The sequence below is a fragment of the Homarus americanus genome, unplaced genomic scaffold, assembly GCF_018991925.1.
Source record: "Homarus americanus isolate GMGI-L3 unplaced genomic scaffold, GMGI_Hamer_2.0 scaffold43403, whole genome shotgun sequence".
In the NCBI taxonomy this organism is placed as follows: Eukaryota; Metazoa; Arthropoda; class Malacostraca; order Decapoda; family Nephropidae; genus Homarus; species Homarus americanus.
In genome coordinates this window covers 1-17923 of record NW_024737486.1, presented here as the reverse complement: position 1 = coordinate 17923, position 17923 = coordinate 1, and the positions used below count along the sequence as shown (strand labels likewise).

Genomic DNA, 17923 nt, shown 5'->3' with positions numbered 1-17923 from the left:
GTCTAACCTGCGGTGTAGAGACAGTAGCCGTAGAGCCGATGAGAGCTGCTTCTGGGTGGATAAGCCAGTCTTCCATGTTGCTTGAAGACTGGGAGAGTGATCTGTTTCTCCTCCATCCTGTGTGAGTGCGAATCTCCGGGGGTCACCATTTGTGGGGTTCGTGACATTTGGGTTCACACTCAGGATGGGATGGAGAAAGGAAACTCACACTGTGCTCTCTGTATACATGTTGTATTGGATGTACAATGCAGCTTGGTACTGGGAAGGCAGCGTGGTTACAAGCGTGATGTAGAGAGAGCTGGTTGGTGAGGACGCTCAGAGAAGGACAGCTTGTGGGTCGCCATGCTCGCCGGCGGGAGCGAGGGCCGCCAGGCAGGCGGAGGAGGAGGAGGTGTTGCTGGCTGGTTGGTGTAGGTAGAAAGAGAGAGATCACCACGAGGTCAGGTCTTAAATAGCGGAGGTAGGCGTGGCTTAGTAGTTGACCTCCGTCATGTAAGGCGGCGCTGGTTGACCTAGACCACGAGGCATACACTGGACAATTCGTGGGGTCGGCTACTCAGCGACAAACAGCGTTTGTAGGGGAGAAATCCACTACACTATCTATCTATTTACCTATTTTTTACTTTTATTCTCTTCACCAATGATCGGCTCGTTAGCCGCTTGGGCGATAGGTCACGTCTCTGTTACGCACTGTTGGCAAGTACTGGGCATGCACCGGCTCCTGAATGTATCTGAACCCGTTCCAGTGTTGGTCAAGCTGGTCTTGAAAGAGCCACTCGGTGCCGCCACAATTTTTATGTTATCAAGATTCTCCCTTGTTAATTTCTCATCGTTTAAGAAAAAAAAGTTGCATCGGCCGGGAATCGAACCCGGGCCTCCCGCGTGGCAGGCGAGAATTCTACCACTGAACCACCGATGCTTGAAATGACGGTCAAACAATTACAATAAATATTTAGTAACGAATATATATATATATATATATATATGCAAGTAAATCACTAAGTGCGCGTGATCCAGGTATTATATATATATATATATATATATATATATATATATATATATATATATATATATATATATATATATATATATATATATATATATATATATATATATATATTCTTTACTAAATATTTATTGTAAATGTTTTTACTCTTAATTCAAGCATCGGTGGTTCAGTGGTAGAATTCTCGCCTGCCACGCGGGAGGCCCGGGTTCGATTCCCGGCCGATGCAACTTTTTTTTTCTTAAACGATGAGAAATTGACAAGGGAGAATCTTGATAACATAAACGTACTAGTATAGAACATGCAACTTTGCCACAACAGATGCAGTACAGGCATCATAATGACACAACGGCCATTAGGCAACTACCTCCTGAGTAAATATGCAACAATCTTACCTCCACACATAGTCAATCATTTACTTATTATCACTAATTAATTATGAAAAAAAATCCTCGTTATCTGCCGTAAAGTATTTTCCTTTAGTAATTACTTTAACGTGAGAAATAATTTGGAGTAATTTTTCAGATTCAAATGAGCAACAGACACACACCACAACAGTCATAAATTCTATTCAGAACAGGAACACTCAGCCTTCGGCCCCCCACTCAGTGTCATGATCGTGATAATGGCTAACCTGAAAACCTTAAGGATTCATATTACGCTCAAACGTCCACAAAACCTTCCGAGACCCCCAGTGGAAACGTCCCCTGTTTTCTCTGTTTCCTTGATGACGTCATCGATAGGCAGTCTTTGTCTAAAGGGAACTTTGAATATAATCCGCGGATTTTGTAGCAAGACGCTGTATGTTGGGACCTGTTGCCATCCAACCCTTTGTAATCAATTTAATTTTGCTTTTGATAACTCAGTCAGAGCATTGTTAGTGAGGATAATAGTAGGGAATGAAACTGAGTTCATAGTCTCAGTTTCAACGTCAGAGTGTACAGTAAATTAATTCATCGAAATAGAAGTAGGTGGACTCCCTGGCCTATTTTGAGTGGGTGCCGCGGGCATTTCTACCGTTAGTAAGTACCCGTCCCTTCATCCATACAGGTAGGCCATTCCACTCTGTGTTGTAATTCGCCCTTCTTTAAGTGATTTGACCCAATTAATAGTTGATTGTGCAAGTGTTACAGTAACGTAGTTGATATGCTCTGAGTGAAGTAATATTTACGTCTTTAACGTCCCCTGAAATGTGATGTCGTTGTCACTGTTAGTAAGTGCTCGCCCTTCACCCATACAGGTCCCTAACGCAGCCTAGGCCGTGTCTGTAGCGTGGATGTTGTATCCACTATGTCTGGGGAGATGTCCGAGGTCCAGTAGGATCAGTTACCTTCGTGAGACCCGACCGTCAGACACTTCAGACTACCTATGGCCCCCATAGCTGGCTCGTCTGGCCCTAACGCTCGGCCTGCGAGGTGACCCCGGATCACCAAGCTACACACCACTACCAGCCCCCATCATTGGTGGATGAGTGTCTAACTCAGTAGGGCTATTTGTGTGGTGGGGTTAATCCACTGGGATCTTCAGAGTTCGTCGGAAAGTACCCCATGGTGGCTGGACCCCATGGCTGTTGCTTGAGTATCACTCCTGACGACTGAGTGTTGTAGTGGCAGTTGCCCTGGTCTTTATGGTGCTAAGTGACTATAAGAGTTATGTGTTATTGAGTATGTCCACCCAGTAGGGTTGGGAGTGTTATTGAGTATGTCCACCCAGTAGGGTTGGGAGTGTTATTGAGTATGTCCACCCAGTAGGGTTGGGAGTGTTATTGAGTATGTCCACCCAGTAGCGGTGTGAGTATGGTGAGCCTGAGGGCATAGTACCAGATTTCGTCTGTTGGTACACATATATTCTTTCTCCCACTTCCATATTAATGTTTAAATAAATTTTGTATTTGTATATTGTCTATTATTTACCTACAGTATTTACCGTTATTTCTTCCCTATTACTTGATATTATCATTACATACACCCACGAGCCTCCTCTCGTCACGTTACCAATGGTAATAAGTATGAGAGTAAAAGGAATTGTTACTGACACACAGGCCCTTATAAAATGGAGGCAGCTCAGGCCCTCATATCAGCTTTTATGATAAACGATTCAGTTATAACGGAACCCTCCCTCATTGCCAACCACTTCAATGAATATTTTATTAATGTTGGGAAAAATCTTGCAGAGCATCCCTGATCACCATGAGGAATTTAGAGCCTACCTGCAAAACAGACAGCAAAATGAATTATTCTTACCCCCTGTCACAGCAGATGAATTACTGCTGGCCATCATAAAAATGTCCAAAGATGCAGCAGCAGGCGAAGACAATATACCAAAGAGCATCATTAAAAAAGTGGCCCACTTATTACTACCTGTTCTCCTCCACATTTGTAACTCCTCCTTCACTAGTGGTGTCTTTCCTGATAAACTGAAAATTGCTAAAGTCCACCCGGCATATAAAAAATCTGGGGACAAAGGTCTCTTCAAGAATTACTGCCCCATATCAGTCCTCCCAGCCTTGAGTAAGATACTGGAAAAGCTAGCAAGTAATAGACTAAATTCCTTCTGCAATGCCAATGACATCTTTACAGACTCCCAATTTGGATTTAGAGCTAGAAGGTCGACTGAGAGTGCTCTGCTATCCTTTACTAATGACATCTTAAATTCCTTTGATGACAGTCAGTTCACAGTCGGTATATTCGTGGACCTCATCAAAGCCTTCGATACTGTCGACCATACCATCCTCCTTTCAAAGCTTGAACATTACGGCGTTAGGGGCCTGTCCCACAATTGGTTTACCTCATATCTGTCCAACAGGATGCAGTATGTCTGTTATAATAACCACCAATCTGACTCCTCGCCTATCTTGTATGGAGTCCCGCAAGGTTCAATTCTCGGTCCAGTACCGTTTTTGTTGCACATAAACGACATAGTCCACGCCAGCCCACTCATAAAATACAACTTATTTGCAGACGATAGTAATCTTTATGCCAGCAACTCAGACCTCCATTCCTTGATGAGAACTATGAACACTGAATTAACTAAAGTCGGGACCTGGGTAATCCGTAATAAACTGACCTTAAACCTTGAGAAAACCCACTACACGATCTTTCACAGAAGAAAAAACTTACCTCCAGACTTGAACCCCCTGTACCTTGGTAATATAGTCCTCAAACGCGAACAAAATACTAAATTCCTCGGAGTTATTGTTGATGAGAAACTTAACTGGAGAAACCACATACAAGCCATTCACAGTAAAATCAATAAATAGTGCGGTATCATGTATCACACTCGACAGTCACTCACTCTCACAGCAATGAAAAATCTATCATGATCTTGTTTACCAACACCTGATACACTGTCACACACTATGGGGGGCCTCTGGCTCTTCAAAAACACAATCTCTGGTTACTGCACAAAAGAGAGTTGTACGGACAATGACCTACTTGAAAAAACAGATCACACAAACGAAAAATTTGCTATATTGAAATTCTTAAAATTCGAAGATATTAACACTTACTGCTGTGCCCTTTTTGTTTACAAATCTATCAATCACTTGCTTGACAATAATTACTTCCAGTTCCAGAATAACCAGAGATACAACTTAAGGCACCCAGAGCTACTAAGACCACCCCCCATGCGCTCCTCTCAGTCCCAGACCTCCATAAAATATCATGGTGTGAAGGTATGGAACAACTTACCCCACCCATCCGAGCAAAGACTACGCTCCCTTCCTTTAAATCATCTCTAACAAAAATATCTATTGTCGAAGTATTAATATTTCTTGTAACACTTACTATATTTACAGTACCTGCTTTTATTGCACCATCAAAACCGTTTTATCGGAAAATGTCATGTAAATAGATAAGAAATTACCATTGAAATAACAATATTTGCCAACTAGACATAATCCTGAAAGCTCTGTCCTCTTGTTCAACCTTAATACTGTACAACCCAGGTTGTACTGCTCCCCCATTATACTTATGTTTTTAAATTCCACTCTAATTTATATGTACAGTATATGTGTACAGTATGTATGGATGTATATATATATATATATATATATATATATATATATATATATATATATATATATATATAAAATCACACGGCAAAAAGGGAAACAACATGGAGCACCTTAGCTTTCGTCTTTATTTAGATATCTTGGAATCATCGAAGTTGCCTCTGAAGATGTGAACAAAATTTTCATTGTGGATCTACATAAAATATATATATATATATATATATATATATATATATATATATATATATATATATATATGTGTGTGTGTGTGTGTGTGTATATGTATAGGTATGTGTATATGTATGTACAAATAAAAAAAAATAAAAATAATAAATAATAAAATAAATAAATATTGAAGTGATAACCGTGGTAACATTATGAGATGTTCTTATTACTACCATGCTATTGTACTATTCCAGATGATACTAAATGTTACATAATACTTCCTTGAGATAAATGTATAGTATATATCAGGTGCCTCAAAGAGAGCTCAGGTTCTCAACTGGCTCAGCGGTGTTAATATTGTTATTATTATCTGTATTTTTCTGGCTAAATAAACTGTTACAATTCAATTCAGTCGGTGTTTTTGTCATCTCTAAAAGCTAATATTTCCGAGAACAAATCCAGTCACGTACCTTAATGGTCAATAATTCTAGGAATAAGCATGACATTCTAGTCACCAATTCATATGCCAATTATTCTAGATTAATTGTTTCAAGTTACTCCCCCCCCCCCCAAAAGACCCTGATAATGTACAGTAAGCTAACTAAGGATTTATCGAGTTATTCTTGGTCGATTTCAAATGAATGTAACTACTTACACCTCGAAAAAAAATACACATTTGAATCAATTAACTTAAAAAGAGTACCTGCATTGTACCATATGACACGTGTGCAAAGTTCTTGGTCTTATCCTGGTTTTTGAGTAGTCTTCTCCACTTGACAGGTCGTAGTGCTGAGTGGGCATGCAGATAATGTAATTGTTAATACTGTTTGAGGAGTCACCAGGCACGTTGTGTCCATCAGTTATAAATAATATAAGGACCAGTACTTCATAAAGACCTTAGATATGCACTGGACGGCAGCAGAAGGGCGAAACCAAAAAATGGCAACAATCACCTTACTGAGAGCCAGTACATGCCGAGTATTTCCTAACAGAGCTAGTACATGCCCAGTACTTGCCAACAATGTATAACAGAGAGCCAGTACTTGTCAACAGTAAGTAACAGGGAGCCAGTACATGTCCAGTACTTGCCAATAGTGTGTAACAGGGTCAGTACATGCCAGGTACTTGCCAACAATGTATAACAGATAACCAGTATATGCCCAGTACTTGCCAACAGTGTGTAACAGAGCCAGTACATCCCCAGTACTTGGCAATAGTGTAACAGAGAGCCAGTACATCCCCTGTACTTGTCAACAGCGTGTAACGGAGAGCCAGTACATACCTCGTATTTTCCAAGTGTTTAATAGAGAGCCAGTACTTGCCGTGTACTTGTCAACACTGTGTAACAGAGCCAGAACTTGCCAACAGCGTGAAACAGAGCCAGTACATGCCCAGTATTTGCCAACAGTGTGTAACAGTATCAGTGCATGCCCAGGACTTGTCAACAGTGTGTAACATAGCACCAGTACTTGCCAACCTAAGCCTTTGGGATGGGCACACAAAAACCTGTCCTAACCTACCCGAACCTAACCAAAACCAAACCTAACCTAACCAAAACCTAACCTAACCGAAACCTAACGTAACCTAGCGTCACCTAACTAATACCTAACATAACCTAACCTAAATTAACCCGCATTTGTTCATAAAAAAAAAAAAAACACGCCAAAAAACCCATAATTTCAACTTAAATTTCATGACAACTAAGTGACAATTTACCAGCTACTCCCAGACGACCCAACACAATGACCTTAATTAACGCTTAAATACTGTCTCATTATAAAAATATAACAACAACTACTAACTATCCTTAAGGTTATATTTATGATCTAATAATAGTAATAACGATCTTACCGACACCTTAAGGGGATTATTTTCCAGGGCTGGGAGGGTCGATACAGACGCAGCTTCCTTCGTCTTCGTCAACAGTCTTGTGCTGGTGAGGTCACTGTGGCAGCTGGCTGGTGACGTGGTTCCATAATACTCAGACGGGAAACACTCCATTGTACCCCAATGAAGATTTTTAGTTATGTTTTTAACTCATAGATGGCGCTCACTTCCTTATTTTTTTTAAAGTTTTATATATAAAGTATTTTAAATAATAATCTATGACCATCTAATATTTAATAGAGTCTGTGATAATTAGTTAATGTTAAAATGAGTTTAATATGAGTAAATATTTCCTAGAGATTCTGTTGTGTATTTGTGTGAAACAAGTGACAAATTTACACGAAGTTCCAATACGGAGAATTATTAATATTCGTAATCTATAAAAAATAAGTCAATTATGATCTGGTTTTTGAAGTTTTGATAGATTTAGTATAACGAATTGTAATATTTTCCTACATATAAATATGTAATAGTATATTCTACAGACGGACAGACACACCGCGCGAGCCTTGCACCTAATGGCTGTTACACCTGTTAAACTCCCGGTAAAAAAAAAAAAAAAGTTATTTAACCACTATAGTGAAAATTTAAAATTAAATTAGAAAAATAGTAAAATTGTCAACAGAAAAGAGATTGTGAATTTTATATCTAAAAATTATATAAAATGAAAGGGTTTAAACATTTGGAGGGTGATACGGTAAACACTTGGACGGTGATGCGGTAGTTGATCTAATTAACATATTACTGACAAATTCACAGCTCCCCCTTCCCCCGTGGTCTTTAAATGCTGTGAGCAGAGTTGCCAACTTAGCGACTTTGTAGCTAGATCTAGAGCTTTTTGTTTTTTTCTAGCGACATTTTAGAGCGATTTGCGACTTGTCGCAAATCTAGAGATAGCCACAGAAATCTAGCGACTTTCTGGATACTTTTGGACTGTCCATGAAAACTCAGTTTTCCTAATTTCGAGCCATAATATATAGCAACGGGGTTACAGGGACAATAAATAATAAGAAAAGTTTAATACATTTGAACGGGTCGTGGTACAGAAGGAGGGACACGTCTACTTCATGATCACTTGATGTCAGCCCGTCCATGGCTAATGTTGCCGTGTCGTCATTTATTTGTCTATTACCTTCGCCTTTGTAGCACCTGGGTAACTTACCTCTTTGTCAGATATGCAATATGAATTTCATTAATACGCTAAATTTTAAAGAATATTAGCAAAACATCTTATAGAATTAATTCTATCAAGCCTGCGTGGTTCCAAACTTCTCATACGCGTCCACCATGGGTGACCCATAGACTCCATACAGTTGCCCCGCCACTGTTCACCCGCTTTGCCAAAAACCATCAAGGAAAGTTTCCGCTTGTTTGCATGCTGTTTATTAATTTGAACCCTTCATAGTCCCAATAGAAAATGGGTAAGCCACAGTATTCGCAGCGATTTAGGAAGGAATGGCTCAGAGATGACATACAAAAATTGGCTTCTGGAGGTGCCAGGAGATAATAAAAAAGGATTTTGTAAATTTTGCAAGTGTACTTTGTCTGCTAAGTTGTGCGACATTGAAAAACACAAAAACACTAAAAAAAACACAAGAAAGCAGAAGAGCCGTTTAGTGCAGAAAGACAGACAATTTTACCATTCAAGAAACTTGGTGAAGCAAAAAAAGTGGAGGGAACTCTGGCCATGTTTGTAGCTGAACATTGTTCTATTCGTGTGGTAGAACACTTAAGTGAAGTGTGTAAAGTATGTTTTAGTGACAGCAAGGCAGGCAGTGAACTCAGGTTAAAAAGATCAAAGTGTTCTGGGATAATATGCAATATTCTTGCGCCACATTTCACAGAAAATCTGAAAAATGATATTTTTACATAATGCATTTTATTTATACTCCGTCCATTATAGTCGGCATTATGAAAATATTATTTGCATCAAATTACTGAAGGGGGGGGAATAATAGCTAGCGACTTTCCATGGAAGATTTAGCGACATTTAGCTACTTTTAGGTACCAGCCTAGCGACATTTGAAAATCCGAGATGGCAACCCTGGCTGTGAGCAGAGTTGCCAACTTAGCGACTTTGTACCTAGATCTAGAGCTTTTTGTTTTTTTCTAGCGACATTTTAGAGCGATTTGCGAGTTGTCCCAAATCTAGAGATATCCACAGAAATCTAGCGACTTTCTGGATACTTTTGGACTGTCCATGAAAACTCAGTTTTCCTAATTTCGAGCCATAATATATAGCAACGGGGTTACAGGGACAATACATTTGAACGGGTTGAACTCATAAAACAACTTCGTCAACGCTTACTTGACAACTTTCGTGTGCTGCAGTCTATTTCTTTTCTGAGTGCCGATGAATGCTTGAAGCCTTTTAAATCAGATATACTTGGTTTGGCACACTTATTTACAGAAGAGTCCAGCACCCTTACCAAGATTGATTTCCAGTGGAAAAAACTGCATCACACATTCTGGACAGAAACATCTAACACCCTAAAATTGTGGTCAGAAGTGGCAAATTACCGAGATGCGACAGGTGAAAACCCTTACCATGATCTGGCTGAAATTGCACTCGCTGCCTTATCTCTTCCGCATTCAAACGCAGATGTAGAGCGCACATTTAGTAATATGAACTTTGTGAAATCAAAATTGCGCAACAAAATGAAACTATCGACATTAAAGGCAATTCTTACAATAAAGTATGGGTTAAAAAGACAGAACACCTGTTGTGCAAGTTATGAACTTCCTAGTGATATTTTACGAAAGATAGGGACTGTGGAGGCATACAGTTACAAGAGAACCTGAACCAAGCACTTCACATGCTTCCAGCTCTACAGTTGTTCACACTGCCGACGACTACGAAGAGGACTGGGATGCAATTACTATTGAATAATAGGTAAGTGTGCACATTAAACTTTAAAAAAAATAATATTTTTATTTTTACATAATGCATTTTTTTATACTCCGTCCATTATAGTCGGCATTATGAAAATATAATTTGCATTAAATCTCTGAAGTGGGGGGAATAATAGCCAGCGACTTTCCATGTGAAGATTTAAGGACATTTAGCTACTTTTAGGTAACCAGCCTAAGACATTTGAAAATCCGAGCTATAATCCTGCTGCCATATGGCAAGGCGCCTCAGTCTGACTGTGTGAGCTGTGCATGGCACACAGCGTCACCACTTGTATATCTCTCATCCATAATAAACGAACTCAGTGTTACTCAGTGTTTCCCTAGCCATCACTGCATTCTTCAGGGCACACTAGTAACCTTCAGCATCCAACTAATAAATATTATCATCAATTAAACCAGATAAGGGTAATGGGGTTAAGTTATACTCAGTAAAACGTTGAGAAAATTATGAATATACTTTATGACCGAACTCAATTTACCCTGTTCTAGACGATTTAAAATTTATTCAGGTAATTTTAAGTATGAGAACAGAATATAATTTACATTCCTGAAATTCTTATAATTTGATGATCATTTTGAATGTAAACATCATGGATTTTGCATTAGAGATACAAATTTTAGATCTAATGCAAGAATTTTGTTTACACAGAGCAAATATGTTATCTTTTGTGCAAAATATATGACGTGTATATTCAAAATATTCCTGGTCTTGCAAGGAATCCAGCAATGTCAATTCTATTATCCTAACTTTAGTCTGAGGTATTATTTATTAGGCCTACTAAAAATGTAAATATACTGTTTTAACCCAAACATTTCTCTGGTAGGGAGGGAAAGTGGGGGGTGGGGGGGTTGGGAGGGACGGAGGGACCCAGCAAGCGTGGGAAGAGGGCGGGAGGGGAGCTGGAGGTTGGGTATTTTGATTGACAGATAGTGTCTGGGCGAAGTATATTTTTTTTATTTACTGAAGATATTCGTTTTAGCTCATAAAATTCATACAAATTACCCGGCCAGAATATAATTCACATTGCTGGAATTCTTACAATATGATGATCATTTTGAATGTAAACATCATGGATTTTGCATTAGACATACAAATTTTAGATCTAATGCAAGAATTTTGTTTACACAGAGCAAATATGTTATCTTTTCTGCAAAATATATATATATATATATATTTTTTTTTACGGGAATTAGCCCACCCGGGCACAGATCAAACGACCCACAACGGAGCCTGGGGGGCGAAAAAAAAAGAACGGAAAGAAATTGTAAATATAGAAAAAAAAGGTTATACTGTATTAATCTACACCACGAAGATGCCGGAAAACCAGCTATTTAAAGTGAGACATTGTAAGAGCATGGAAACACAGAAGATGGCAGAGCATTCCACAGTTTGGCTGTGTGAGGAAAGAAGGAGGTACTATAACGGGTTATTCTAGTGTGACCGACATCCACAGAGAAACGGTGGCACCGCGGGCAGGACGTGTGTTACGAACCCACGGCCTTGCCGGCGGTACACAGGATGCCAAATCCACCGAACATTGCCCGTTAGAGTACCTGTAAAAGAGAGAGAGTGAAGCAACATTGCGGCGAAGAGAAAGGGAAGAGAGATTGTCGACTAAAGGAGGAGAGTTAATAAGACGAAATGCCTTTGATTCCACCCTATCTAATAGTTGGACAGAAGAAGAGCCACCCCAGATATGAGAGCAGTACTCCAAGTTAGGACGAATGAATCCCTTATATACTTGGAGCAACTGCTCAGGAGTGAAGTAGCTGCGGCGTTCAAGGTGACGGAGAAAATGGGAGTTCAAGATAGTTTCGAAAATCTTAGAGAGGGATGAAGTTAGGGCAATGGGGCGATAGTTAGAGGGATTAGAATGGTCACCCTTCTTCGGGATGGACTGAACCAAGGCATGCTTCCAAGAAGAAGGAAAAGTTTTCGTTTTGAGGCAAATATTCCTTGCCTTGCAAGGAATCCAGAAATGTCAATTATGTTATCCTAACTTTAGTCTGAGGTATTATTTATTACTATACCTTAAAATCTAGTGTTTTCACCCAAACATTTCTCAGAGAGGGAGGAGCCAGCGAGCGTGGGAAGAGGGGGGGAGGGGGGGAAGGGAGTTGAGTCCATCACTTGAATGGACATTAACCTGGCGACTGTCATTCTCTTAAATATTGTGTGTGCATACCATCATAAAATTAAGATGTTATTTTTACTACAACGTAGGTATTATGTCGGAAAAAGTGGAGTTTGGGAGTCGGCCCAGTCTCTATTTCAATTAATCCCATATGTTCTGTTATTCCATTTACACGTTTCTCGTTTTACGCGCTACTCCGCGGGTTCAATTGACCGCGTAAATCGGGGTATTACTGTATATATATATATATATATATATATATATATATATATATATATATATATATATATATATATATATATATATATATATATATATATATATATATATATCACATGTAAATCCACAATGAAAACGTGGATAAGATAAATCTTGATAAAATCACACGGGAAAATGGAAACAACGGAGTACCTTAGCTTTCGTCTTTATTCAAGACATCTTCAGAGGCAAATTGGATTACATGGACAGAGAGAGAGGCTTAAATATGTGGTGACTGTTGCTGCTGCTGGCTTCAGCTACAGTGCTGGCGTGTGATGCCATTAAATCTTTCGACCTGGTTCTGCTAAGTGGACTGTCTTAGACTGGTGGCGGTGCCGCCCGCCCCGCCATGAGACAGATCGCCCTCTCTCGTGATGCTGTGAAGACCAGCCTTCTGCTCGCACTGGTGAACACCGACTCACAATCCTGTCCGAAAATTTGTGCTGAGACAGTTTACGCAGTACTGTTGTCTCTTGGAACACCATACTGATCTGCATTGACCCACACTTGTAAGTACAGTCTAATTGATGACATACCCCTCGGTACTGAAATATTGTTGACTACTTACGCCTACTCGTTTCTGCCTAACCTGGAGTAATAAGACAATGTAGAATGAAGCGAAGCTAAGATTAATAGAGTTATGAACGTTGTGTTATGTCACTATGTTTAATAAATTGAAATTAAGATAAAATTATGTGAGACTAACTAATTATGTATCATATGAACCACCATGTAATATTATGAACATCTCCTCTGCAGGTTTTGACCACATCAATAATTATTGAATGCATCAAAAGGCGGGTTTCAATCATTCCCTTCGACTTGCCCGTCACCTGAACGTCCTTAACCAAGGCGTTTACAGGTTGGGTCACTGCCTTATGACCGGAACATTGTGGATACCTGCTGTCCCCTAGGGACTTGATCTCACTCTCCTCGATGTGAAAATGTGAATTTCACGAAAGCGCTTGTGAACTTCGTGTTTTCTTGTTTCCTTGTGGTTATCAGCATATACTTGGATCACGCGCACCTACAGTGATTTACTTGCATATATATATATATATATATATATATATATATATATATATATATATATATATATATATATATATATATATATATATATATATATATATATATCACATGTAAATCCACAATGAAAACGTGGATAAGATAAATCTTGATAAAATCACACGGGAAAATGGAAACAACGGAGTACCTTAGCTTTCGTCTTTATTCAAGACATCTTCAGAGGCAACATTTAACTTGTCTGGTTAGAGAGGAATGAAAGGATTTTTTAGCCCTTTTAAAGCAACGATCAACAAACACAGAAGGGTACCCAAGTTTCTGTGCAATAGAACGAATGTGTTTAAATTCATCGTCAATAAATTCAGAGTCACAAATACGCAGACATCGTAGGAACATAGCAGAAAAAACTGACATTTTGGTAGCCTCAAGGTGATTGGATAAAAAGTGAATGAAACTGTCTACCTGTGTGGGCTTTCTATATACCTTAAATTTATAGTTTTGGCCATTTCTCATGATAAGCATATCAAGAAATGGAAGGGATTCACTTATTTCTCTTTCAATTTTGAATGTGATACTAGGGACAATATTATTAAGCTTGTCTAAAAATTCCAATGGGTCACTGTTTTTAGGCCAAAGACAAAGAACATCATCTACATATCTATACCAAGGAGGAATAAAGTCCACTATATTGGGTAGTAATCTAGACTCAAAAAATCCCATATATATACAGGCTAGAGGAGCAGAAAGACAAGGAATAGCCCATGTTTGAATGTAAATGGAAGTGTTTATTGTATTCCATGTAGCAAATGTAATTGTAATTATGTAGGTCAGACAGGAAAAACACTGCAGCTCAGAATCAAACAACATAAGTATAATATCAGAACTGCATCTGAAAGCAGTGCCTTGTTCGTTCATGGTAGGAATAATAATCACCCCATTGCTTGGGAAAAAAGCTTAGAAGTATTCAAATCATCTTGTGTCACAGAAAGACTTCTGGTTGAAGCTAGTTTGATTAAGGAATTAAAATCAATAAACCTTAGTGATGGTCAGTTCAAAACTGATAATATGTTACATAAATTTATTTGTCAGTGGCCCAAGGTCAAAAATGTTTTGAAAACCTTTGATCTTGATGTATGATAGTTATTTTGTGGGTCCCTTTTTTCTGACCTGACCTGTCTAGTCACGTCATCACCCTTCTCTTAAGCTCCTCTACGTGTGTGTTGGTGTGGGGATTAGTGGATGTCATCATTATGACCTGACCTCATGTTTTTAGGTCACCCTGTATATTTAAGCCTCTCTCTGTCCATGTAATCCAGTTGCCTCTGAAGATGTCTTGAATAAAGACGAAAACCTAGGTGCTCTGTTGTTTCCCTTTTCCCGTGTGATTTTATCAAGATATATATACAGTGTATATATATATATATATATATATATATATATATATATATATATATATATATATATATATATATATATATATATATATATATATATATATATATATATATATATATATATATATTAATAGTTTCATATTCTATGTATTTCTCTCTATATGTATCTATCTTATATTTCTTTGCTTATATTTTCTAAGTCACTATTCTTTTCTTTACTTTAATTTTTCTTTCATATATATTATTGTATTTTCTGAATTATATGCCCCTACTTTCTCTCAATTATATCCTGTTTTAGTCATATTCTAAACCACACATTAATCTGGGAAACCATGTCATTGTTACTTTAACACGTATTATACTTACAATGGTAGCCTACCACCGCCCAAACTTTTATTAGATATGATATATCTCATTGAACTGTTAGGTAGCGTGCTAGCGAGCTTTTAGGAACATGAGTTACGATAGTTATTTTTTAGAACCAATGGGTAGAAGGAATAGAGCAGTGATACTCGTTGTTTACTAATTCAATATTTATTAACATGTGGAGTGAACAAGATATTAATCAAGTACACTCAGACCAGACTGGACCACTTAGGTCTTACTTTACCATTCATAAAATAGATCTTCAATTACTTATTACATCATTAAACAATCATTATATTGTGGGGTTGTGAGATATTTGGTTCACACTCAGGATGGGATGGAGAAAGGAAACTCATAATGTGCTCTCTGTATACATATTGTATTGGATGTACAATGCAGCTTGGTGCTGGGAAGGCAGCATGGTTACAAGCGTTAAGTAGAGAGAGCTGGTTGGTGAGACTGCTCAGAGGAGGACCAGCTTGTGGGTCGCCATGCTCGCCGGCGGGAGCGAGGGCCGCCAGGCAGGAGCGGAGGAGGTGGTGTTACTTGAAGACTGGCTGTAGGTAGAAGAAGCTAGGTCGATACGATACGAAGTCTTTAGTTATGAGGTGAAAGAAGATTATTAGGGGTTGAAGGAAAAGTGGTGAAACTGAAATACAGTAGGAGTAGAAAGAATCTGGGCTCAACCAGATCGCTTCATCTTTCTTATTGGTGTTTTATCTTTGTTCTGCTCCCTTGGGTCGTCAGACCTTTGTATTAATATTGGTTTATTTATATAATGCTGCTTATTATTATTATTTTTATTATTGTTGGAGTTAGTGAGCCCGCCCAGGTCCTTGTGTAACTGTATACTGCCAGATTCTGGGGTCACTAAGTCTAAGGGGATAACTTAACTCTAATCTTAATTTCTAAGGGTCGCTGCCACCAGACCCCCTCTGGACAGCATGTAGCTCGTTAGGTAGCGGGCAGAGTGGACTAGGCATTGGGTTAGGTTTTCCATTGACCAGATCGATAAGGGTAAAGAAGGGTGAAACCATAACATGTCTTACTTGATTTATTCCTTATCAAACATACTGGTAAAAAACATATACATGAATTGGCCTTCCTCAGAAGAACAACGGAAATGTGGTTACCCAGATGGGCCCCAGACTCTTACATTGATGGCGTGTCATCCACCTACTTATTGCATAACAATCTGTGTCCACCGTACCTCGGTCGTTCCTTCTTACAATATCCCTTAACACATCAGACTGCTCCACCTGTGTGGGATCTAGTACCGTCGGTTATCATACATGGTAGCACCGTCTCAACACACCTGTTACACTCCATACCTGCAAGTATGTGACTCCTTGTGACTTTTAGGTATACACAACGGGCACCTCGTTCGCACACTGCCCTCGGTGGGTAAAGACGAGGGCTTCACCTAGAGACATACCAGCACTATTTCTACGCCTGGTATTATAGGTCGCTCCAAGTGACGACCGCAGAGTTTCTCACGGTCTCCTTAGTTGTGACTATTCATTTGGAGTGGTGCGCTGGAAATCCACAGGTTCACAGTGGATTGGCATAGTGGGGAGTAGTCCCCACCTGTTGTGACGCTCAAAGGGACAATGGCGGCCGGGCGGCAAGGTACTCCGACCACATGGCACCTGAGGTGACGGTAGAACGAGGAAGACTCAGAAATAATGCCTGACGGGCGGTTATCCCACCCCTTAACACATTCCTATCACACTTATATATCCGGCAAAGCTTTAAACTGTATTAACTTCTATTTATCAACCTTAATTATAGGGCGGGATATAGCCCGCTAGGACACTGACCTGAAGTGACGGTAGAACGAGGAAGACTGAGGGCAGTGCCCCGCCGCTCCTCGTCACATAGGCCTACAGTTTCCAATCCTCAATTTACACTTTTGTTTCTTATGGTTCTCACCTGAACACTTTTCGGTATATTGTCACTCATGTCTTATAAACACATATTTTAATCCTAAATTACACACTAAGGTAAGGTCTTGGCTTGCTAGTGCTTGGGTAAATTCATGGGGTTATAATATCAACGGGGCATCCGAGGCGGGTACATGACGCGCCTTGAAACAAAGGCTGAATGTTCATGGCGGGGGTGTATCAACTTCACTTAAAATTGTAATGAGGGATCCTCCTCTCACACATTGCACTATTTGAACACAGACATAAGATTCTCTGATCACTGTACCTGTCGTGGGTATATGTCACGTGAGGCTACGAGGTGTATTAAATTCATACCGACGCATACACGATATTTCCTTTCAAGTATAGTTTCTGTATCACTGTCAACACCTCACATAGTTCTGATACATTTATCCTTTTTCCAGATCATTGTTCTCATGTATTTTCATATGATATCTGTTGGAGTTATGTTCGCTACACGCTCACAGACGTAAATAGTAAGACCTTCAAACCCTGATCCACACTTAGTCTTACAGTACACGAGTCCGGCTCAACTGGACTTTAACATTCATCTTATGGATACCCTGAGTGATCCTTAATGCTATGAATACATACACTTAATATGATATAACTATACCTGGGTACAATACAACACATGGTCTAGGAACCTTGAGTAGGTGAGTTGTCCTTTATCAATGTTTCCCGTTTTCTGAGGTTCTACAAGCGCGGTGCATTTGAATGTTATGTAGCGTAATATGAATTAAATGGGATTTTTAGGGATGACAATGATGTGCGCAGTACAACTGGGAGGGTAGTCACATTTTTTTTTTTTTTTT

General features: G+C 39.2%; 2 non-coding genes across 2 annotated transcripts; one reads left to right on the top strand and one right to left on the bottom strand.

The window, feature by feature from the left end:
* Positions 1 to 848: 848 nt before the first annotated feature.
* Trnag-gcc lies at positions 849 to 919 on the bottom strand. Its single transcript has one exon. It is a non-coding gene; the product is annotated as a tRNA-Gly (tRNA).
* Positions 920 to 1164: 245 nt separating this feature from the next.
* Positions 1165 to 1235, top strand: Trnag-gcc. Its single transcript has one exon. It is a non-coding gene; the product is annotated as a tRNA-Gly (tRNA).
* The last annotated feature ends 16688 nt before the right edge of the window (positions 1236 to 17923 follow it).